Source organism: Silene latifolia, chromosome 11 (genome assembly GCF_048544455.1).
Source record: "Silene latifolia isolate original U9 population chromosome 11, ASM4854445v1, whole genome shotgun sequence".
NCBI classification, from domain to species: Eukaryota; Viridiplantae; Streptophyta; class Magnoliopsida; order Caryophyllales; family Caryophyllaceae; genus Silene; species Silene latifolia.
The window spans coordinates 31055397-31062562 of NC_133536.1; the positions used below are offsets into that span (position 1 = coordinate 31055397).

The following is a 7166-nucleotide window of genomic DNA, read 5'->3' on the forward strand; positions in this document are numbered from 1 at the left end:
CAAAATGTCAATAGAATAACAAGACTCTTCTATCATAGGACTCTTCATGGCACTATTCAAATTATACGTGACCTTATCGTCACCCACTTCCAATATAATTTTACCGTTCTTGACATCAATTAACGCACCCGCGGTGTGTAAAACTGGTCTTCCCAAAATGATTGGGATTTGGGCATCTTCGGCCATGTCAAGAACAATAAAATCAACCGGAATGAAAAACTTACCAACCTTAACGGGAACATCCTCCAAAACTCCCAAAGGGCGTTTTATAGAACGGTCCGCCATTTGCAATGTGACACTAGTGCATTTTAAGACTCCCATATTAAGCTTAGCACAAATAGAGTAAGGTATTACACTCACACTAGCACCTAAATCGCATAAAGCTTTATCAATTTGGTAGGTGCCAATTGTGCATGGAATAGAAAAGCTACCGGGATCTTTTAACTTAGGAGGGGACTTGTTTTGCAAAAGAGCACTCACCTCGGCGGTGAGAGCTATTGTTTCAACCTCATCAAAAGTCCTCTTCTTAGTTAAAATGTCTTTCATGAACTTAGTGTAAGATGGAATTTGAGTGATTAATTCGGTAAAAGGAACGGTTACCTGTAAATTCTTCACAACTTCCATGAATTTACCGAATTGGGAATTCTTTTGATGCTTTGCCAATCTATGAGGAAATGGCACCTTGACTTTTTCCGGAATCTTTGCTTCAATATCTTTCTTTGGAGGAGCATCCTCCACTTCCTTGTCTTTCTCAACAACAACAAGTGGGTCATCCACTTTCTTTGGAATTTCTTCGATTGCCTTATCATTGTTAGAGACCTCTAACTCAACAAGTACCTCCTCATCATCTTTGGGCATGGATGGCCCATCATATTTCGTACCACTTCTTAAGGAGATAACATTAAGGGTAGCATGTGGTTGCTCACCTTGAGGGGGTAGTTGACCCGATTTCCTTGAAGAGCTAGATGAGGCCAATTAAGCCATTTGTTGCTCCAACATTTTGATTGCGGCATTTTGAGCTTGCTCATTCTTTTGGATTTGAGCCAACAATTCCTTTTGCATACGGATTATCAAGCCCTCAAGCTTACCTCCCTCTTGGTTATTTTGTTGGGCATTTTGTGGTGGAGGTTGAGTTTGTTGGAAATTGTTTTGTGAGGGCCTTTGTTGATTTTGATACCCCGGTGGAGGGATATATTTTTATTGTTGAGGGACATAGGCATTTTGTTGTGGTAGGGGTTGTGGTTGAGGATTTAGCACATTGTTGCTTCTATAAGACATATTCGGGTGAAATCTTGAATTTGGGTTATATGTGTTTGAGAATGTACCCGGTGGATAAGCATTTTGTGCATTTTGTCTTAAAGCTAAAAAGGCATTTACCTCTTCAATGGGAGCTTGGCAATGAGCGGCATAGTGACCCGCACCTCCGCAACCTTCACACACAACGATTTGGCTCGTTGAAGACATGTCATTGACTTGTTGAATGGAATCTCTAGCATCCCTCTCCGCCAATTGTTGTTGGAGCAAAGCAATTTGAGCTAGCAAAACAGAATTGTTAGAGGATTCTTCTTTACCTTTAGATGGCACAACTCGGGAATTGACATATTGGGCATCATGGACCGCCATAGATTCGATCGTGGCATGAGCAAGGTCGGTGTCAATTTGATCAAACCGCCCATTGTTGGCGGAATCAAGAATCCTTCGGGACTCGGCACAACATCCATTGTAGAATGTTATTGCAAGAAACCAATCATCTAGCCCATGGTGTGGGCATTGTCTTTGAAGCTCTTTGTACCTCTCCCAAGCCTCATATAAGCTCTCAAGAGCTTGTTGACAGAATCCGGTGATTTGGCTCCTCAAAGTTTGAGTTTTCTCCGGTGGAAAAAACTTTTGGTAAAAAGCAAGAGTCAATGTCTCCCAATTGGTGATTCCCATGGCGGTGCGGTCAAGGCTATTGATCCAAAGCTTGGCCTTGTCCTTCAAAGAGAAAGGGAAAAGTATTTCCCTTATTTGGGCTTGGGTGATGCCCGTTTGACGGATCATGGAGCAATAGTCACAAAAGTTTTGCACATGCAAATTGGGATCCTCCAAAGGACTTCCTCCAAATTGCTTTCTCTCCACAAGGCTAATGAAAGCCGGTTTGATCTCGAAGTCCGGCGCGGTGATTTGAATGGTTGTGATTCCGGCCAGAAGCATGGCCGCGGTGGGCTTTGAGTGATCGGAAAGTTTCACCATCTTTTTGGTAGTAGATGGTGATGGTGGTGGAGATGATGAACTTGAAACCTCCTCCTCTTCAAGAATCTCTAGATCGTCTAAGTAAGACTTTCTAGCACTTTCGGCTTGTACGGGAGAAGAGGCTTCTTTCACTTCCTTCCAAAAACGTCGTCTTCTCCTAAAGGTTTTCTCGGGATCGGAATCCGGTGAAAGCAATTCTCCCTTGCGTGAGGACATGGGAATAAGACAACAATTTCTAGAGAAGTGATAAATAATGGTCTTAAGGAACAAATGTTCCCCAAGACAAAGGAAAACAAGATAAAAATCGACAATTCAAAAAGCAATAAAACCGTTTCCCCGGCAACGGCGCCAAAATTTGATAGGCTTATCGCGTACCTATGCAAAAATAATTTCCCTAGATACAAGTTAATGTAGTAATAGGGGTCGAACACAAGGAAACGGGAATTACGTCGTGAATTGCTATGGGTGGATTTTTATCAAGGTCGATTACGATTTGGTTTTAGTTTGTTTGGTTTGATGATTAATGAAAATTGCAATGTAAATAAAATGATAAAAGATAGTCTAAAGGGGTCGGGTCACTCATGCAAAGGTAAACATATGAACATGATAAACTTGGTACTAATAATCTTGTCAATTACTTAGGCTTAAAGATACCCACCTTACGGCATTAGTATCAACCATAGACCGGGTCCTAGAAAAACTCTCGTCCATGACTAGGTCGTCCTACCATACATGCTTAGTCTAATTCAATTCCGTGCCTCTCGACTTTAGAACGAATAAACAAGTTTTAATCTACGACTACGGCCGATAATCAAAGATTAAGCGTAACAAAGCAAGCATGTGATGGAAGCAATTGATCAAAATTATTATAAACTTTATTTAATCATATTATATGTTTGATTTTGCATGGCTCCCCTAGCCTTTAGACTAGAGAATTTAGCTACTCATACTAAGATATAAAATGCAAGCTAAATTGTAAAGAATATTAAACATGGTTATATGAATTATATTAATTGGGTGATATAACATATGAAAAGAGCAAAACTAAAGTAACAATTATAAAAACTATGTGATAACTAAAGCAATGATGTAAATTGTAAACTTGTAGTAAGAAATACCTTAATAAGGAAGACTTGTATGGAAGAACAAATAACTAGAACCAAAAGATTGAATAACAAATGCTTGAGAATCTCTTGAAATACAAAGTGTTGAATGATTAACTAAGGAATGCTTAAACAACTTAAACTTGAAATGAAAACTAATGAGAGAAAACTTATAATGCTTGAGGCTTAATGTAGTAAATTGGACGTAAAAATGGGATGCCCAAAACCTAGGAATACCTCTCCTATTTATAGGAGAGGAGGGGAATAACGTAAGCACCTACGAGCATGCAACCCCGATCGGGGTTGGGTGGCCCCGATCGGGGTCATGCGTTCCTCGGTATTTTGCCTTAACTCTTGATTAATTACGTGAGGAATCTCAATGCTTCGTTTTTAATGCTCCTTAATCACTCGGTAATGCTCTAAATTCCTAGCATCCTAAGCTCTTTTGGCATCCAATGCTTGCACCTCAATATGGACCTTCATTTGGGCTTGACTTTACATTTGGCTTCATTTGTAATTTCTTACTTCAATCCACTAATCTTCATGCAAAACCCAAGCAATCTTCACACACTTAGTCCAATATTTGGCCTTGTTTAGCTTAGTGAACTTGGTGTACAAAATCATAGGAAAAAGCCTCTAAATGCTTAGATTCCTACAAAACCATAACAAACACAACAATACACCTAGAACACAAAATTAGCTCAAAAATATACTAATTAAAGTATGATAATCAATAGAAACCGAGCTAAAATGAGGGGTAAAAGTATATATAAAATGAACATATCATGCATGCAAACTATTAAACAATATAAAGAAGAAATCTTTATCTTACATTGGATTTTCGGTTTATTAGGGCACAAGAGAAATCTCCTTCTCTCTTGTTCTTGTTCTTTCCTTGATGGAAGAACTAAGATCCAAGTATAGGATCTCTCCCAAAGTTTAATACCCAAAGCACACTCTTAATAAAATTAATATTATGAATACTAGTACAATATTAATTTAGCATAAAATGACCCAAAATAAATTTGATTTTGGTCTCCTAAAAACCGGTTTAAGAGAGGAGAAAAGGAAGAAGAAATATTTTATCTCTCTAAAATATTTTTGATGAATAATGTTGAATGAATGAATGACCAAACATTTTGTGTATATTAGGTAAAATAAGAGGAAAAATCAAAGTGGTTTTTCCTCTCCAAAAATCGGGTGGATGGGGAAGGGAAGGGAGTCAATGCATGCTCTAGTTGCTCTTCACAATGGACACTAGGTTTGCATGGCTAGTTAATTAGGGCAATCATCATGTTTACCACTCAAATAATAAACATAATATTATCCTAATTCTCCCTTAATTTCGTTACATATGTGTAAAATGGAATCCATTTTATTTTTGTCAATTTGTCAATATGTCACATGTCATATGTCACATAAAATTGTTATGTATTTTTAACTTAATAAAAATAGACGTATTAATAAAAAGACGTCATATACAAAATCGACCTAGTAATTCGCAATTACTTGTACCAAAATATTTTACCAGTTATTATTCACAGTAATATGTATTTATAATAATTCATTCAACTTTGATTGTTTCCTTAAACAATAATTTCATCTGAGTAATGAAATAATTCGATTATTCAGACCGTATCTCATTTAATCAAATTTCAATGAGATACGTAAATATTACTTCCAAAATCGTCCGTCAATTTTAAATAATTTAATTGACTCGTAACGTTATACGATCAATTAAATGATCAATTAAGAGTGTTGCCCTATAGGTATGACCTAGGGGATCAACTGATCACCATCGTCGCACGACAGTAATGTCAACTCCAGTCAGCCAATCATTACCGATATGTGTGGACCAGTTGACAGTAAAATATTACTTCCCAATTGTATTCTTTATAATGAGACTTAAACATGTGATCATCATGATCAACAGTTGTGATCGCATTATTGTCGGAGGACACATATTCCAACAATCTCCCACTTGTCCTCGACAAGTTTGCGTCACCAATTCTCTTGTCCTATTACTATCTCCCACTCAATGCAAGGTGTCTTTCAGGTCGTACTTGCAAGTGATCATATCGAGAGTGGTTTCCTCGATCTGGAGAATAACTGATTGACCGGATTTATCCACCATGGATACATTCCGAGCGTGGCCACGCATTTCCAGTTCATTACTCCTCGAGTGGCCCTGAGATATTGTTATAACCCTGACTAGGGGTGGACAATTCCTATCGCACTCATTCCCTTCAACTAGCCACAACCATCATAACCCAAAATATGCCCATTTGACCCCATTTACGAAGGTCGTAGTAACACAAATCAAAATTAATCTGTAAATGTACCATCTTAGGCGAATAGTCTTAGTAAAAAGAATCGACTCATTTGAATACTATAGCAGCTCTCGTCACGACCAGGCTATATAAATTTGCCAGAACTCTATAAGCGGTCATAAGACCCGACAAAGTGTTCCTAACAGTCCGCCTATGTGATCGACTAGTCATCTCACATGACTCTATGACACTTGAACTTGCCATCAATCGCATCACACTCTAGTCACTTCGAGACGTCACCTCATGTAAGTAACCATGGGCAAATACAATGCTAATCCGTGTTCACTTAAACGGGGTTCAATTGTCTCTACAACCCGTTGGATGTAACAAAGTATAAGGTGAGTTACTAATAACTCAAACGACAAATGCCGACATCACACTCGGGTAGTCAATACAAGATTACAACCTTGTGATGCATATCGTAAGTGTGTAAACACTTGTTGATTTCAACAGAAGTTTAACATGTTACGTGTCCATGTGTTCAAACTTCTCAATCGTATTATCCTTTACATTCATGTTATCACTCATAGCATGAACCTTACCAAGTACACATCAAGGTTCCCGACCTTGGTTTCGGTTCTTTATCTTAAAAGAATTTCGTTATCGATTATCACATAACGAACGAATTTGTGGTGAATGATATAACTTGTACCGATCAAGTACTTCATCCACACACAATGCACTAGGTAAATGTTTTGTAGAGTCTTGCAACAATTTGTCAAGATGATTAGCCTAGCACTTCTCACAAGTCCTAGCATATTAGGAAAGATTAGTTATAAACAACTTCTTATTCAACTAAATATCTTTCCAAACTTCTTATTTCTCTTTTTAGCTTGAAAGGCTTAGGATTCTCTTAAATCCTTACATGTGCTCGGATTTTCATAAATATGTGCAACCTCTTGTCACATAACAGAGCATTCTGTCAAACACCGAAATCGCTCATCGAATTTTTCTCGAGAATTCATGACGTTTCTATTTTGGCTTACCAATGATCCATCATGCTCTTATGCATATGATTCATAATTGGACATGCGCATGATTATTCTAATGGCGGAAACATTAGTAACTTTTAATCATGTCATCAACTATATTTAGGTTCAAGGAACGACCATGACTGCTAATGGCAATTCCATTTTCATTTACATGAATAACCTATGTGTATGTTGATTCGATGTGTATCTCTTAATACTAATCCAACATCTCTGGATGTAATTGGATTCATCATGGTCCATTTTCATCCAGAATTGAAAACTCAAATACTTCTTTATGAAAGAAGATATTAGCTCGTCATTCCTAATGAGTAATGAGTTGTAAACATTCAAAGGATGATAGCTCCCACTAAATTTCATGTCTTCACATGATAATTTCTAAACTCCCACTTAATTCCACATGTTTCGAAATTGATTACTCAATTGAAAACATTTCAAAATTGGAATGTATGTTGCTTTGCAAAGTTATTAAGATGAAGCCATATATGTTCCCATCATATCCTTTCAAAATT

General features: G+C 37.5%; 1 non-coding gene across 1 annotated transcript; it reads left to right on the top strand.

The window, feature by feature from the left end:
* Window positions 1-1753: 1753 nt before the first annotated feature.
* Window positions 1754-1860, top strand: LOC141615613 (small nucleolar RNA R71). Its single transcript, XR_012530025.1, has one exon. It is a non-coding gene; the product is annotated as a small nucleolar RNA R71 (small nucleolar RNA).
* Window positions 1861-7166: the final 5306 nt, after the last annotated feature.